The sequence below is a fragment of the Carassius carassius genome, chromosome 22 (genome assembly GCF_963082965.1).
Source record: "Carassius carassius chromosome 22, fCarCar2.1, whole genome shotgun sequence".
NCBI lineage: Eukaryota > Metazoa > Chordata > Actinopteri > Cypriniformes > Cyprinidae > Carassius > Carassius carassius.
The window spans coordinates 8,199,258-8,217,441 of record NC_081776.1 but is presented as its reverse complement, the minus strand read 5'-3'; the positions used below and the strand labels follow the sequence as shown (position 1 = coordinate 8,217,441).

At 37.4% G+C, this 18,184-nt stretch overlaps 1 protein-coding gene and 1 long non-coding RNA gene across 6 annotated transcripts in view; one reads left to right on the top strand and one right to left on the bottom strand.

The window, feature by feature from the left end:
• The window catches only part of LOC132098858 (uncharacterized), a 123,273-nt gene that overhangs the window by 55,640 nt on the left and 49,449 nt on the right, over nt 1–18,184 (top strand). For all 3 annotated transcript variants that reach the window (XR_009422988.1, XR_009422987.1, XR_009422986.1), the window contains 2 exons: nt 12,633–13,083; nt 15,282–15,402. This is a non-coding gene — a long non-coding RNA (uncharacterized LOC132098858). The remainder of the gene's footprint in view (nt 1–12,632; nt 13,084–15,281; nt 15,403–18,184) is intronic.
• LOC132098856 (LIM domain only protein 3) overlaps nt 1–18,184 on the bottom strand; it is a 47,005-nt gene that overhangs the window by 19,445 nt on the left and 9,376 nt on the right. The window lies entirely within an intron of this gene.

The following is an 18,184-nucleotide window of genomic DNA, read 5'->3' as shown; positions in this document are numbered from 1 at the left end:
CTTATTGAAGGATCAAAACCACTTGTTTGCAGCCAGAAACTGGACACTGCCAGACACTGTTTGTATTTAAAGGCAACACATATAATGACATTTAATTTAACATTACATAAACATTATTAATGCTTATCACATGCATGCACAGTACATTTGTGATTTGTGTGCAAATATATGCATTAGCTAAAACTCAACCATGGCAAACTGACAGTGAACAAATTTGTTTTTATCCAGTAATGATTCCTAAATCTTTAGTTATTATTAAAATCACGGATAGAGTGTCTATCAATATGTGTTTGAAAATATGCAGTAAAAAGAAAAGAAAAAAAATGCTATTATTTATCAGTGCAGAATTTCAGAAAAAAAGGATTTCAGGTTATTTTGATGATGGTTGTGTCTAAAATATTGTAGATATTTTAGATATTTTATAGTTTATAATATTTATCTTTAATTGCAATTTATTTGTTGAGTTTTAGCTAATGCATATATTTGCACACAAATCACAAATGTACTGTGCATGCATGTGATAAGCATTAATAATGTTTATGTAATTTTGAATTATTTTTACAAACTGTTTTCGTGTATTTTTCCTGCATGCACTGCAAGCCTGTCAGTACAACTGAAGCAACAAATGCTTCAATAAAAGGTTCTTAAGTTTTGAACTGTACAAGCTTTACTGAGTTTGAATAGATTTTTTATTGTCGATGATGGATGGACATGCTGTTACTATACTGTATGTGCATCCATTTAGTTTTTATACCTTGTTTAGTTTTATATGCTTTTTTTCTTGTCAGTGAAAATTCATTAAATTACAAAACTACGGAGCCCATAAAGTGACCTTTGCAAAAAAATAAAAACACAGAATTTTGCGTTAGCACGAGAAACTATGGCGTGCTCACGAGAAACTATGGCGTGCTCACGAGAAACTATTGCGTGCGCAAGAGAAACTATGACGTACGCATGAGAAACTATTGCGTGCTCACGAGAAACTATGACGGAAACCACTCTCTGGAAGCAAAAGCATGGATAGGCACAAATTAATTGAGATTTATTTTAAACTTTGCCTTCAGTACAGAGAAATTGTTTCTGTTCTTGCATTTCGACACAGATCACTGAGCGACATCTAAAACGCATTTTGAGGTCTAGGCGCCTGTTTCGACGGAAAGACTACTCAAGTGTCGAAGACGCTATCGCATTTATTCAGCATCAACTCTAAACGTCAGGCCAGCTCCACGGATACAGGTGGATGCATGCAAAGTGTAACTAAAAAGAAATGCATGTTAGAAAAGAACATGTTCACTTCATTTTGAGCTTGCTAGATCCTGCTGGAGTAGAATTTAGGAAAGCCTGACGTCTCCATCGGTGTAACTATTTCGCAAAAGGACCGAATTACATCTGGCATTTTGATTCTTATGATAAACTAAAGCCATATGGTATTTGTATTAACGGCTTTTCAAGGAAGATCATTTGGCTAAATGCGTTCACAACCAGCAGTGACTCGAAGGTCGTCGGAGGATACTACGTGGAAACAGTGGAGAGTTCAGGTGGCTGTCCTCGGATCATGAGAGGCGACTGTGGAACAGAGAACGGGCACGTGAGAGACTTCCAGCGTTTGCTCAGACGCAACATTCTGCCAGACTCCTACATTGACAGCTACATGGAAGGTGCAAGCACAGCCAATCAGCGAATAGAGAGTTGGAGGGGATTCCTCAGGAAAGAATGCATGGAATTTTTCATCTCTTTGTTCACTGACCTGAAGGACAGAGGATTGTTCGATGGGGGATTTTTGGATAAAAATCTCATCAGTTTCTGTTTCTTGGGAATTATCCAGGTGAGTTTTGTCTTAAAAGTTAACGATGTAGGCCTAGTGCACACTGCACAGCATAATTTACCTATAAAGCATTGCTTTGGAACTCACGAAAGTATCACGAATCCATGTTATCATCCATAACTTGCAATTTATTTGTTTTATTTTAAGTAAAAACAAAAACAAACCTTTTTAGTAAATAATTGTGTAATAAAAATAATGCCTATTTGTGAAAATTTCATAATCTGCATCATCAAAAGTGTATATTGTTTTATACAGGTGATCATTTACTGTGTGTGGTCAAACTAACCTCCCCAAGTGCATGAGTGTGACTTGCATGAACTATCCCTTTAATTCCAAAACTGAAAATTCTCTCATCCTTTACTCACCCTTATGTTTTTCAAAACCTGGATGAGCTCTTTACCTTCATGCTGACAATGAAATAGCTGATGGTAGACACCGACTTCCATAGTAAGAAAAACTACTTGGTTACCAGCATTCTACACAATATCTTATTTTGTGTTCAACAGCAGAAAGGAATTCATTCAGGTTTGGAACAACATGTTTTGTATGATCTATCCCTTAAATTCTAAGTCAGTCATGGAATTGTGGGGTTATAATTATAAATGTATGCTGTTTTGGAGGTACTTTTTTCTCAATACCATTTGCTTATAAAATATTAAATTTCTATTAAAAAGTCACTTTAATGAAGACCTAAATGAAACTTGGTGTTTATGGATATTCATGATCTAGTAGAGACTAAAAAAAGTACACTCCCAATTGCAGGTTGAATAACTTTAATGCAAACCTTTGTTTATATTTATTTATTTAATTGCAGGATGAATTGGATGAAACTGCACGTGTGTGGGATGTGCATGTAATAAGACCATCAAAAAACGACAGAGTGCCGAGCGGTAGACCCAATGTCATGTACTTATTCCCAGAGCTCTACAGAACAGAGAACTACATGTCACCAGCGGACCCAGGAGACCTACAGCTGTGCAAGACAGAATGCTCATTTCGTTCATCTGTACCTTGTGACAGTGATGTCTATGACATTTGTAATTCTGTTATGACTGAGGCAAACTTTGAGCTTCCAAAGGACTCCTATCAAGCAATAGACTTATACTTGCATCTAAGGAATGCAATACTGACTTTATTGTAACCTGTGCTCGGACTGAAAATAAATAGAGGGGTAGGTGGCTTTTTTTATTTACAGGACATCCGATGCCCAAATGCTATTGCTAAAGAAGTACTATGATGTTACAATATACATTTCAAAAGGCTTGTATAGCAGTTTAAAGGTGCACTTTGTATGCATTATGTAAATATTTAGGCAACAGTTTTCAGGAAAAGTAATTGTCTCTAAAATATTCAAAGGGTTAGTTCACCCAAATGTAAAAATTCTGTCATTAATGACTCACCCTCATGTCGTTCCAAACCCGTGAGACCTCCGTTCATCTGACGCTGCTGACGTGTTTTCTTTGTTATTGGGCACACCGGAAAACACGTCAGACGCGTCATAAATCAACAGTCACAGCAGTCGCACTCACAGCAGACCCGGAAGAGAAGACAATGCTGAATAAAGTCATCATTTTTGTTACCAAAATGTATTTTCGATGCTTCAACAAATTCTAACTGACCCTCTGATGTCACATGGACTACTTTGATGATGTTTTTCTTACCTTTCTGGACATGGACAGTATACCGTGCACACACTTTCAATGGAGGGACTGAGAGCTCTCGGACTAAATCTAAAATATCTTAAACTGTGTTCCAAAGATAAACAGAGATCTCACGGGTTTGGAACGACATGAGGGTGAGTTATTAATGAGAGAATTGTAATATTTGGGTGGACTAACCCTTTAATGTTATTGAGTATATGTTATTACATGTATTTGTTTAGGCAGGGTCCTTTCTATTAGTCTTATTAAATAATTAAAATTGTTATTTATTTACCATTGTGTTTTTCCAAATTCCAAAGACTTTTTCTTCTGTGGAGCACAAATGTTTAGCAGAATGTGCATTGAGCAGTTATCAGCATCCTCTGTCAACATTTTTCATACAATTGTTGTCAATGTTTTCTCAGGCTACTCTTGTGAACGATTACTTTAGACTTTAGAATTTTTTTTCCCTCCCTTGATATAATTTAATAAGCATCAAATGCACTGAATACATAAAGATGTTAACACAGTTTGGGTCATTTTATTGATTATTATACTTAAATACAGACAATGTATTGCTGACATCTAACAATGTTTACAAACATGGATACTCAAACATGTTTTCTCCTTTATAAAAATGAAGCTACCCAATTTCCAGTCGTCTGGTCTCTTTAGACGCATGTTTTTTGGCGATACCTGAAAGTTTGCTTAATAAACCGTCGCCATTTTCTGATGTACTGCCTCTTTTTTGGATCTTGTCTCTTAATCTCTGCAGTGCAGTGGACTTGGTGGTTTCACATGCTGCGAGTCTTTGACGGCAAAATGCTCTAACTGCAAGACGATCCACATATCTAACAATATATTTTCCAAGTTCGTCTTCGGTCATAGTTGCAATAACACTTATGTTGATGTAAAAGGAAATGTCAGCTATAAATACATTGGCAACGAAAGCATGCATATTAATTATAGCCTAACTGTAACAATTTACCTTATCCTTTTTTATTTTCTCAATCGAATCATGAGAAATATCTCGTGACCTCAAAAAAATCTACAAAATCTTCTATGTTGAGATCTTTTGAAAAATTCTGTACTAAACACTCTCACCCTCACATTAAAAATGATGCTAAATCAAAATGCATAAAATGGACATTGTGATGGCTAGTGAAAGCCATAGGTTTCTCGTGCTCACGCAAAAGTGTCTCGTGAGCACGCGAATGTCGTGCGCACGTCATAGTTTCTCACGAGCAAGACATAGTTTCTCGTGCGCACGCCATAGTTTCTAGTGCGAACGCGAAAGTCTGTGTTTTTATTTTTTTGCAAAGGTCCCTTTAGGGGCTCCGTACAAAACAAAGCAAAGATGAAATTTTTAAATAAATGATGTGTCAAACTATGTAATTTGACTGTAGGAAAGGAGAAAACCAATAGCGCCATATTGTTGCAGCACTAGATTTCCAGATCCCATCTATGGAAAGGTCTTCAAAACCAACCTGATTAGTTTTCCTTTCCTTTCGTTTACTGAGAAAGATAATTAAGATATGTTTAATGTAGGATTTTAATTAGACAGAATCCTGAATGCTGCCCCACATTGAGCTTGAGGGGTGTTTTTTGTGGACCTAATGATTGAAATGTTTTAATCAATGATAAAATAGATTGGATATTTTTTTTTCTCCCAGGAATTCCCAGTGGCAGTTAAAATGAAAACCACCTTGATATTATTCAGAGTAAAGTAATTAGTAGAATGAAGATAAAGCCAAATGAACTCTTGATCAATACATTAACCGGCACCCCGCTCTCTCCACCCACATCCCTCTTTTCAAAATCAAATTAATTATACACATTCCTCTCAGTATCAAAACCCTCTGTTGCTTTGTGCTGGGGACATATGGGTATCAGAGTAATGTGTTACGGACAGCAGCACCTACACTTTCTGCAGTGTGATGCTTCTTTTTTATGCAGATTGGTGGTAGAGAGAAGTGAATCAGTGCAAATGATCTTGCTATCCAAGCCTGACAATGGAAAAGACTCTAATGAACAGGACAAGAGCAGAGGGTTTTTTTTTTAATGAGAGCTTACAAAGGCCATGGGTCTGATCAAATCCAAATATCTGGAACAGATAGTGTGGAGGGATGCCACAGTAACTTTGATTGGAGGGAAGATGCTTAGCAATTTACAACAGCCTGCTTTGCCCATCATGTTGCTATTTTCTTTTTTGTCCGTGTTAGTTTATAATCTCACTGTAGAGTATAATGTCAGTTCTTATGACTCTGCTTATCCTGAATTGGCCAATGCTATATGACAACAAACCAATGCTATACTGTTCTCTCTCCGTCTTTGCCTTTAAATAGCTAATCAGTGATAGCATTTAACATGCAATGTGCACAGCATTTATAGTGCTAGTCACAGGACAACAGCTCAACACTCTCTCAGGCAGAGCTGCCATAAAGGAACAAAACAGTGTGCACGATTGATCTGGACACGCATGGCTAATGCAGAGGAGCTAAGCTGAGCCATGGACTTTGGTGCACACTAATGCAGACTTTAATTTGCCTCTTTAGCATTTAGAGATTTAAAGTATATGGAAAATGGTGTGATTCAGTGGCAGCAGCACCCTTTTCTTTCTCCCTCTCTTTTTATGTGTTTAGTACCCATGTCAGATATACATTTATTGAAGAGGTAGTTTGCGATTTTAGTAATGCATTGATTATATTAGTGTTATAAGGGAGGAATAAAGGAAAAAGGACAATAAATATATGAGAAAACAGAACTAAAACATCTAAACATAAGAGGCTTCTCTAGAGCAGTGCTGAATGCTGAACTAGAGTTACACAGGAAGTATCCACCACACTTACATGAGGCAAGGGCAAACATGAGAGCCTCATTTGCATTCTTCTCTTTCTCTTGGCTCTCCTATGAATAAATCAGGGTGTTAAAACGGCTGCATGTACATCTCATTTTACACTAGCACATTTGAGCAACTGGGCCTGACTGGTTTCACCCACACCATTAACATAGACTAAAATGACTTGATATACAAATTATATATAAAAGGAGAATGCTGCATTTTGATTATAGTCAGAATAATGAAATATTTTTAATAAGATAAACCATTTAATGTCTTGAAAGCAGTGCTATACAGGTTTTTACCAATACCTAAAAAAAATGTGTGCCTGCTGAACTTTTCAGTTAGGCTACGCTTTGGTCTGCTGCTCTCAATAGAAGCATGTGTATTGATGTAACATCCACAGCAAAATAAGCCTTACCATGTGATCATATGAGATATATTGTCAGCTGCTGTGTGCCTGGAGCTGAGGGGCTGAGGTGAGGAGCATCCAGTGGCGTCTCACAGTTCTGCTAGGCAGCACACTAATTGAGAAGTCGCTCAGGGGTTGAGCACAGGGGGCTCGCTACACTGTGCTCCCTATCCAAATCAAGCCCCTGTAAGTGGGGCTGACATGGACCAATCACCATCTGGAGGTTCCGCAACTAAAACCCTACCATTCCTGACTACCATGAACAGATCTGCTGCTATCCCTCGCCCTTTTTTATCTCCATAAACACTCATTACTAAGGTTGTGCAGCTAAGGGGCTGAGGCCAAGCCTGTCCTCACAAACTTCAGTGTAACTGTCGGCAAGTGGAGTTGACTGCTTTGTGGAGGTCCGTAGAGCTGGCAGTCATACGTAGGCGAAGACGGCAAGGTATTCCAGAGTGGGAGAGGCTAAGACATGCACAATATTGCAAAACCCTAATGCAAGCATTTCAGGGAAGATCCAAGGTTTGAGTTGATGCTGTGGTGCTTTGTTCTGTTCAGTTGTTAATCTTGCATGTGCGAGAGATAGTGGTAGATGTTCAAGTTGGATACTGAGAGGCATTGTTGTCTTTTGAAAACTACAAACTTATCACTGTAAAAAGGACTGATGTCTACAGTCTAAAGGTGTAAGCATAGTGGACAGGTCTGGAGAGAGAGAACTTCCTTGGACCAAGGACCCATAAATCTGTACTAAATAATTGGATGTTCAGAAAGTGTGAAGGCGAGGAGTGAGAATGCCTTAAACAATAAGTCTGAGATCTTGCGTTTTGGCCTTCTATGTGTTTCTTAGTCAAACAGCTGGGATTTTAAAAAGAGCTTGCGGATTTACAGACTATGCCACTTGCACTTGAGGAGAAAACGGTAAACTGGAGGTGTAGGCTTTATGGGATTGCGATGCAGACCAAATCGGGTTTATACCTAATGACAAAGTACCAGCCAAAATAACTTTGTGCGTGCATCTTATCCAATAACAACATGGCTGTCCTTGTTACTCTGCACAATTCCCCTTTTTATAGTTTAAAAGCTACCAGGCCATGCAAGGCAATGCTCCAGAGAAGTGGGGTTTATTTTTTTGGCCTACCTCTCAGGGCAGGGAATCTGTTCCTCTTGTTTGCTGGATTGGGTCTGTTGCTTTATCACAGGTAAAAGAGGAGTTGGTTTTGGTGGGATTGTACTAGGAGGTTGGAAAATGAGCCGCAAGGTTTTCAAATGGCTGTGTTGTGAGCCAAGATGGCTTCCAAATGCACAACATAGAAACAAAAGCCGATCAGTGTCTGCCAAAGCTCTGGGGGAGGCAGAGGGGCTTGCATATCTTAGTGTGTCAAGCGACAAGGCTTGTTATCACACTCTAGCATGCCGGCAGAGAACTGATGCCAGCCAAGGGTGCAGTGGCACCACCTCCCCAGCCACAGCTGTGCCAGACAATGCTTCTTCTCGCAAAAGAACACTGAACTGAACAAATTAAAATTGAATATTAAAAAGAAAAACACGTTTGACAGTTACATGCCATAAAAGCACATCTTTTGCTTGCTAACGCTCAGTAAGGCCTACCTAAAATGATATACTTGATCTTCAAGTTTTCCCTCCAACAGCAGATATAATATGTGGCCGATATTCTTCAGCCGCACCTCCCCTTAATCTGTAAATCCGAGTGGATCATGGACACACTAGAAGCAGAGAATAGCTCAAATGAGGTAATATATGCATGGAAATGACCTATGGCAATCCTCACAAAGAGGGGGCTGAGAAAGGTCAAATCCAAACTGTGCTGAAGTTTAATTAAAAAGACAAAGACGAGCGATAAATTCCATATGCTCAGCCCAGATTATGGCTTCTCGCTTAGGAGAGCCCAGGCCTGGGTTTTTTCAGGAAGCTCCCGGACCGCTTCCCACATGGCCTTGCGCCATTTTCCCCATTCCTTTGATGTCAATATAGAGCATTTATTAAGGGCATAAAGGTTCATCTCTGAGGAGCAAGGATATCAAATGGTTGGGATCAGAGGAAAAAGAAATTCACATAAATGTCTTCTGGAGAAAGTTAAGTTCAGGGTACAGGAGTGATCGCCCCGTTGAGTCCAGTCAGCAGGTGCAGGATTTAATTTTGGCATTAAGCGACAGCCACAGTTTCTGAAAATTAATGTAACGACAAGAGCACAGGGAAAAATGAAGTACCCATATGGTCGTAATGCCTGTGGAAGTGCTTTCGACAACGAGATGTATCACGACAACTATTTCAGGAAAGTCATCTCATCAAAAATGAAGCCCCATAAGGTAATAGTTTATTCAAGCCTTGTTCAAGCCCTAATATAACCTTGTTCAGCTGCTTCAGGGACTTAAATAGATGAAGTTAAAATGAGGGTAAGAACATATTTAGGTGCAAATGTACCTGTTCGTTCAGTGGAAACTTTCTGTAAGAATCTTTTCCTTCTACGTAACTACACACACACAAAATAAATAAATAAAATATATATATATATATATAGCACCACTGTCATACCAAAAACACATTAAGCCTCTGTATATTTCTTTAAAGGTCTCTTAGTTTAGGCAGGGAAAGGATTAAAAACTACATTAAAACAGTGTATTTCTTGAACATAAAGTGGATCTCAACCTTTTTGCCCCCAAGGCCACCCTATAAGGAAATATTCCAGGGCCCACACACAAGACTTTTTTGACCTCAGAGAAGCATAAAAGTAAATCAAAACAGCTTTTGCCATTGTAGTAGATTCCTATTCATAGCAAACATATGAGAGTGGAGCAACATATCTAAAATCTGAGGAGAAAAATTGGGGTTCCTCTTGTGGTTCAACATAGCACCATTTGACAAAGGTGCTGTAGAGAACCTTTAAAGATAGGTGCTGTATATCGCTTAAAGTGGTTCCCCTATGATTATGAGCCAATTAACACATACTATTTAGCACCATTTGTTTAGAGCGTATAATTGATTGAGATCTATTGTCATTGATGCATGTACACAATGTCATGAAAGCTTTGCTTTCTCTGTTTGTATTCTGTTCAAATCTCACAGAGCTGTAGGCATATACAAAGAAAAAGCAAAAAAAACTGAGGAAATCTATACAGCTGAATGTGCAGCTACTGTAAGCAGCGGAAAAACAGTTCCTCCAGCATTACAATAACAGATAATACCACACTCAGCAGGTTGTTGTATTTTAAGAGCATGTGTTCCTCAGCTAGCAAGGTGTTTTTCCACAGACGACCATTTTAGCTGTAACAATCCTACATGGTATCACCTGCTTCTGTCAGGCATCATGAATATGAAATGATGGCTTTCTGCAAAACACACAGTATTTCAAAGCCATTTGTCTAATGCTCTGTGATCATCCATGTTGTGCACGATTGTCCGGCCAATTTCACTCTTGGTAACAAAGTAAACATGTTAATTTGGAAGGTGCAAGTTGAGATATACAGTAATGCAACAACTCAAATAAAAAACACAAGTTAGGCGAAACTGATTAAAATGAAATCACATTTAGCTGTACAAAGAAATAAAAGGACTTCAGTGAAAAGAGCTCTCGCTTTAATGTTTTGCAGGGGAAAGTGGGTCGTTCACAGCAGTAAATCCACAGGGGTTCCTATTCCTGCTCTGGACCAAATCAAACCCATTTGAAGCCCCTGGGGTGGCCCTTTCCGATCAGCAAACAGGGTCAAAGTTAACATTTAATCTAGCCTTGGCCTCATGGAGTCTGTCTACTCGTGGCACAGTTGAAGTCATCCAACAGTTCGCTTCCCATAAATCCACAAAACAAATAGGACTTGAAAAAAACGATCATTCCTCTTTCCTCTCTCGGTTTATTACAAGGTTCAAATACGCAGGCTCAAGAGTGCAGCAGTGCCTGGAAAAGGTAGGGCGGATTAGGTCTTTATAGTCCTCTCCCAGATTAGATGGAAATCATAACACAACACCGACCAGTGCGCTGAACTCTGACCCCTCCAAAACCAATTTCATTCGGAGAGATTGGAGTGATGTAGCTGAGTGTCTATGTGGTACAGTGGAGAAAATTAAAGCAGGATTTGTAATGCATTCAAAGTGAGAGTGCACGGGAGAGGAGGTGAGCACAAATAAATTGCTGTCACTACCCTCCCACACACATCTTCGGCGCCCTGTTTCAGTTATAACATTCATTTTAATGGAAACTTGTTGGATTAGAGGTGGTGTAGGGAGATTGGAGGAAACACTTATTTGGAATTGCTCTGACCACAGCAATGCAGCTATGCAGAGAACAACAACATCCGCTATTTTAAAAAGAGTGAGTTTCTGCAAAGACAAAAATACATAAATAAATAAAATAAACTGTGCAGTACTAAATACATTTTACATATCCCTTGCGATACAGGCAAATGTATTGTAGCTAGCCCATATGTTGTCATTTTTCATAGAATTTGTAAAAATATTTTACAAAGCGTTAAATTATATGACAGTAATAAGTATTATTAAATTGTATTATATAGGCACAGTTGAGTAAAAGTAATAATTATTTGTTTACCATACAATTAAAGTGGATGATATATGAATATTTTTTGCATCTATATTAACTATTTTACACATATTATATTATATTATATTGTTAAATGTTGTATAAACACCGTACATTTAAATTAATACATTTAAATTATTTGTTTTCCGTGCAACAGAAGTAGATATGAATATCTTTTAAAGTGTAGCTATAGTAAATATATTTTATAAATGTTTTCTATGATTTTAGAATTTTATATATATATAATATCATTTTTAGAATTATTTTATAATATAATTTTAGAATTATTTATTATATTATATTATATTATATTATATTATATTATATTATATTATATTATATTATATTATATTATATTATATTATATATTAAAGGCTGAGGTGAGTAAATAAAGATTTTAATTATTCATTTATTTTTATATTTTTTAGTTTAGGCCACAGTCAGGTGGGATGATTCCTCATCATCCCACCTGACTGTGGCCTAAACTAAAAAATATTACAAGGGGGGGTGAGACTGGAGGTGGAGGTGGGAAGGGAGACGTTCAAATGCTGTCTTTGCTCTGTCCTGTTCTAATAGATAGCTTCGTGCTCTGGCAAAAGGTATGCTTAACAGAGCCAGGTAGTGACATCTTAATTTTTCACGGCTGGAAACATGGCCGTGCCCTACTCCCCAATCGCCCCCATCCATTATTCCTGCCTTAAGCACTCATCCTCTGGGGAAGCAGGGAGTGGGGAGGTGGGTATTGTTTTACAAGACGCCCAGCTGCGGCCTAGTTGCCTTGCCCTGGGTTCTTTTCAAGGAGTTGTCGTGGGTGACCCCCTCTGGCTGACAGTTATTAATAATAACGCACAGCGGGGAATGGTTCACCTTGTGGCGATGGAGCAGTCGCTGTTGTTTAGAGGCATGCTGTGCAGCCTCCAGGACGCCATGGGGAACAAATAAAACAAACAGTAGGAAAGTGCGTAAAAAGACGTTGAAATTCTTACTCACTAACTTTCTTGGGTCATTATTGTAGTTGTAGTAGATTTATGGTATAGCTTGTGACTGCATTCTCTTATTTTTCACGAACTCTCAGGTGTTTGAAAAGAACATTTTACATTTAAATGTACATTAATCTCATCAATGTGGCTAAGCTTGAAAACATCCTCATTTTTTTAAAGCAAATCATAAAGGAATAGTTTACCAAAAAGGAATCTGACAGGAACTTTCTTGCTGCAAAAAAAGCATTTTCATTGTATTTGAACGGAAAAGGGCAACTTGTACATTCTTGTAAATTTCTCCTCCATTTCCACAGATGAAAGAATGCCATAAATGTTTTGGAATGACACGAGAGTGAATAAATTATTATTATTATTTTTTTTTAGGACTAATCAAACTTACACTTGAGTGACAACAATAACCTGGCCAGCATGAAAACTGGTCATCACAAGGTTTCATTCACAGTATTAAAGACCGAAGCTCAGCAGAAAGGAACAGAAGATGGTGAGGGGCTTTCTAATGAGACAAGGGGGATGAGGAGATAAAGTGTCCAGAGCCACAACACCATTAAAATCTTCACTGGGAAGAAGCCCTTTCGTACACGCTGAGTGCTTTGTTGTACCGAGTGCCGTTGAGACAGAATGCTATCTGCGGCTGAGAATAACTGCACACCTGCTGAATCCACACCTCAAGTGCCTGTGATTCCACACCACTCCTATTGGAGCACCTCTCCACAAGCATTTAACTCCTTCAAGTCATCAATAATTCCTCTTTTGAAATCAGAGTTCATAAGGACGCACAGTCTGAAAATGATGGCAGGATAAATCAAACTCTCCAGTAAGTACCAACAGAATTCTGGAATGGTTTTGACATTAAAAGTTAGTCTATAAAACTTTTTTAACAACACTTTGCTATTTGTTTTTAATTATTATGGATGTTGTGACCAGTTAAAGTACCTTAATTATACATTGTCCCTTCAAATTCTAATTTTAGTAAAAAAAAAAAAAAAAAAAATTATGTTGATTTAAAAAGGTTCATTGAAATGTTATGCATCAACTTCCTACATAATGGAGATTTGTTTTCTTGACTAATTGGGCTATCTACCTTTTTTTTAAAGCCATCAACAGATGCACTGGAGATGAACATGCAAAAACCACAATGAGACTAACAAAAATATACTATAAGCATAAAAAAACAAGTCTTCCATTAGCTTTAAGAAAAAGACATTCTTTTAACAGACAGACAAAAGAAAAAAAAACAATTACAGCACAGGTGCACCCACAGAAAACAGCATTATGTAGGGTGCAGAGTGTTTTCAAAAGCTGACCTTGCAAACTTGTCCCAAGGGCCTAGAAATTTGTCAGCTAGAGATGGCGCTGGCAAGAAACGTGGGATGCTCATAAAGAGTCTTAATGTTTTAAATATAAACAACATGCATTTGATGTGTTGTGTAGCATTTTATTCACACTGATGTTCAATATCTCAACATGAATGGTAAACTGTTCTTCTGTCAACTGTTTTGTTTTATGCATGTCATTAAAGGATTTTATATTAATACAGGTCTTTATTCAAAAGAGCATATCTCACCTTCTGTTTAAATGCTGTCTTTTTGCTGCAGACCAGAAATTTTTTTCATGCGGATTAGATGATTTTAATCTATTATCTGGAAAAAAAAATGACTTTGCAGAACAAAATGGGTAGTTAACTCATTCCAAGTTATTGAAAACAGTTGTCAATACTTCACCATCTACATTTTTTTAGTAAATAAACATAAACATTAACTCAAGGATGACAAGCCATTCCAGTATATTCATTTATCATACTTTGAAACGTGTTATAGCTTTCCAAACATGCTCTAAATTTAAAGTAAAACAAAGTTAACCTTTTGAAAAAGTAGCTAATTCTGTTTAAGCCACTTAAAGGCACAAACCTTCAATATAAAACAACTAATTTGTTTTTAAAAGTAATGTTTATCTGGCACAAAGACAAGACAGACCTCAATGATTGATGGTTAAACTTGAATAAGTAGATGTGTTTTAAATACACCTAAAAACACACTATATAAATGAGTCAAAAACATAGTGATGAACAGTGGACTTTAACTAGATATTTCTTTAAAGAAAAAATTCAAACTAACAGAATTCCCAGCACTATATATGTATATGTGTGTGTGTATATATATATATATATATACATTAGTCAACATTAGAAGTGGATCAAAATAGTTCATAAAAGTTGTTGAAAGACAAGAACGCATTTTGGTTTTGGTTTTAGGACTTTGATGAAAGGTTTTGATGCACTTCAAATGTTGACTAGTGTATATATACCAAAAAAACTGATTCATATTGATGTTGGTATGAGACAGAAGAGAGGCCTCTAGTTTGTGTGCATTACAAAAACTATCAATGTTACATTTTATCATTCTACATGGCTACTTGTGTACTGTCACAATAGTTACTTCCCAACACTTATTCTGGCTGAAGAGAAACAAAATGAAATGTTAACAATGCCCTGTTTTAGTATTGTGTGTTTGCTTAAGCCAAAATCATGCTTAATGCCCTTCAGAGACAGAGAGCAATGCACTGTTTGTGAACATCTGCACTGGTCATTAGAACAAGAGATGGCCTCAATCTTTCAGCTAGCTTCAAAACGACTGAGGAAAACACAAGACAAACTACACGGGGCTGCACTGCGCTAGTCCCGCCGGAGAGACCATCCTAACCTTTAACAGACAACACAGCAGCAACTTTGTTACTTTAGTGTCATGTCAGCTTACAATAAATGCATTTTTATTCAAGAATTGTTGCTCTTATCGGTTGAGGGCATAAACTAGAGCACTGAAGAACAAGAGAACTTCTTTTTCTGACCTTTTCCAAATTACAAGGAGAGTGCTAGCTTAGGTTAGCTGAGAAAAAATGAGTATTGCACACCTGCATAGCACCCAAAACATAGATTAAACTAAAATAGCTGATTGGACACAGTTTGTGTCCACACACTGCAATTTTTATTCAAATAATTTGTCTCTGTCTCCTTAGGTGGTGACTCTTTGGACTTCTCCATGGCACACACCCAAGTATGAAGCTTCTCATGTTTTCGAGGGAGATAGTAGCCTAACTTCACTTTGCATGGCAGTAAAGAACAGCAATTGAATCTGAGGTATGCTATTTGTTTTTCTTTTATAAATTGTGTAAGCCACCTGCAATTTTCAATACAACTACTTTATCTTAACACCATCATTTTGTTCAAAATGTACATCCTGAAATCATAATTTCATCAAGCAACTAGGTAATTATAACTTTATCTGTGAGTGTGCAACTGAAATGAATTACAAAACCAATTCTGTTGAGCTCAATTTGCCAAAGTTCCTGACTTCACAGATGACTCACATTTTGTTGACCTACAGATAAACATATGGCACATCCATAAATGCATATAATCTACGGTGTGACTCCAGATGCAAATACTGTATGAAAAAGTGAGAGATAAATTTTTATAGTTAATTTCCAAAAGTGTACACAGCACAAGGTAGATGGGGACTACAAAGTGGTTCCTGAATGAGGGGCAAGAGGAGAAAAATACAAGTTATTACAACCAAACCATGCTTTACATGTTGGTTATCTTTCACCGATAGCCAGCTTTCCATAACGGTAATAAATCCAGTCATGTTGACTGCTCTGTGAGTTTGCTTGCATTTACAATCTTAGTAAAACCACTGTAGAGGAAAATTGAAGTTGGATTAAAAAAAATGAATGAATAGATAGATAAATAAATAAGTGGTCACCCTGTGCTGTCTTTAAAATGGATGCCTTGAAATTTACAGTTTTCCATTTTACTGATGTCTAACAGCTTCTCTCTTCCTGCTTGCACCCTGGGCTTTTCTGTCTGTAACTACTTTCTGACAGGGTTCATTTTTGCCCGTTTTTCAACTTAAATGTGTCCGTTGCTTTTTTGTCTGCTCCTTTTAACTTATCGCTCCCCGCTATGAAATGTAACCGCATCGGCATAAACATTGGCATGCCGGTTATAACCTTTATCATCAATAGAGATGCCTGCATTGTATCAAAAGAATCATTTGTTGTTGATATGACAGGCCAATATCATTTTCCCATATTTTGAGAGCAATACGAGCATTCAGCCGGGCCCGATAATGCTTTCCATCAATAATTACCTTCTCGATGCTTTGAATGTGAATTGATATTCATAAATGATATTCCTTCCCCAGACCAAAATGATTTCTGCCTCTCCCTTTGACTACCAAAAAACCCCACCTCATAGTTGATAAAACTTACTAAGGGAGACAGGCCCAGGAAGGCATAAATCTTTTATTTTTTCCTTATTTAATTTGTTTTTGTGTGTGTTGCGATAGGGATTATTATTTCTCAGCTGGTAGGATCACATCGCTCATGGTTGTAGACCCCTGAAGAATTCTATTAACCCTGGTTATGTCAGCCTTAATAACATGCCACACTGCTAAACAGGACTGGATTGATTTTGTGCGGACTTGGGGGTGGGGAATCTTGTAAATTAAATCCAAGCATAATTTACTCAGAATACGAAGGGGCGAAATAGAACACAGAACAAAGAGGAAGGGATTAATCTCTTATCTCGCCGGCGCTAACTTAAGAAAATAAATAAGGAAACGATCCAATCGAGGGGAGTGTGCGTCGGAGTGCTTTGTAGGACTGGCGATTGATTGGCTCCTCAATGGAGGCTGCTTTTCTTTTGTTGTTTTGCAGATGTGATTTGAGGATCTGGGACTGTGCCATACTCGCCCCTAATTTGCTGCTGGCGATGAGACATTGAGCTGGAGGTATGGGAAGACTGCTCAAAAGATGGCTAGAATCTAATCAATTCAGTCACCTTGAACTTTGCAGATAAAAGAATCACATACAATGGGTGTTGTCAAATTATTAAAAGAGATAACACAGTGTATACCCATGCACAAGAACCTTATCAATCGCATCTGGTACAAACCATCGCCTTAACCATGAAGACGGATCTCCACGTCTCCTAATGACACATCTGGTGCCATCTATCTCGTTGCCGCTGTTGTTTGAGGCACAAACTTGTGAGCATCGTCGTGAATGAAGATGCAGTTTAGCAGGGCACAATCAATGAGGCTTACTGCGAGATGGTAATCTCAGCCTGCCTGTGGCCCTCTGGCGATGCTTTACAGTCACGTCTCCCCAAAGCCTGCTTGTGTACCGCACCTAATGGAGACTCTCTCATCGCCCATGCCAAAATTAAATGAACTGTGCCATTTCAAAGTGCCTCCTGTCTACTGTAGCTTCTAGCATGCTCACAAAGCTGTGACTCCCTGGAGCGTCCTGTTGAACATTTATATCATTTTATACACATAAGTAGCACATGTGTGTACATGGGTTTATTAACACAAGCATGTGTAAGTACTAGGTAGACACTAGAAGGGAACAAAATGCTGTATTGTAGAACTAGACAAAAAGTTGCATTAAATATATTTTACTAAATAATTACATAAACTTTTGAAAATATCATAACAAAGCTAATTGATTTTAATGCATTAATCCCTAAAGTTTATGGTAATGCAAAGAATGTGATCGTCTTAAGTTAAATCTGTATGCTAATGATGTCATGTGTCATAAAGGAGTAATGTGAATGTAAGATGAAAACGCATATATTAAATATTTTTAATTATATATTATTTGTTTTTATAGTTCATGTTATATGTTAATATTTATTTATTAATATTTAATTATATATTACAATTAAAATTATATATATATATATATATATATATATATATATATATATATATATATATATATATATATATATACAAACATATATATATGTTTGTGTGTGGAGCCAATCAAAGATCAAATACCATAAACCTCTTCAGGCAGTCCATGATAAACGAGATGTAAGGTTTTTAGATTTCAATTTGACTGTCATTCATTAT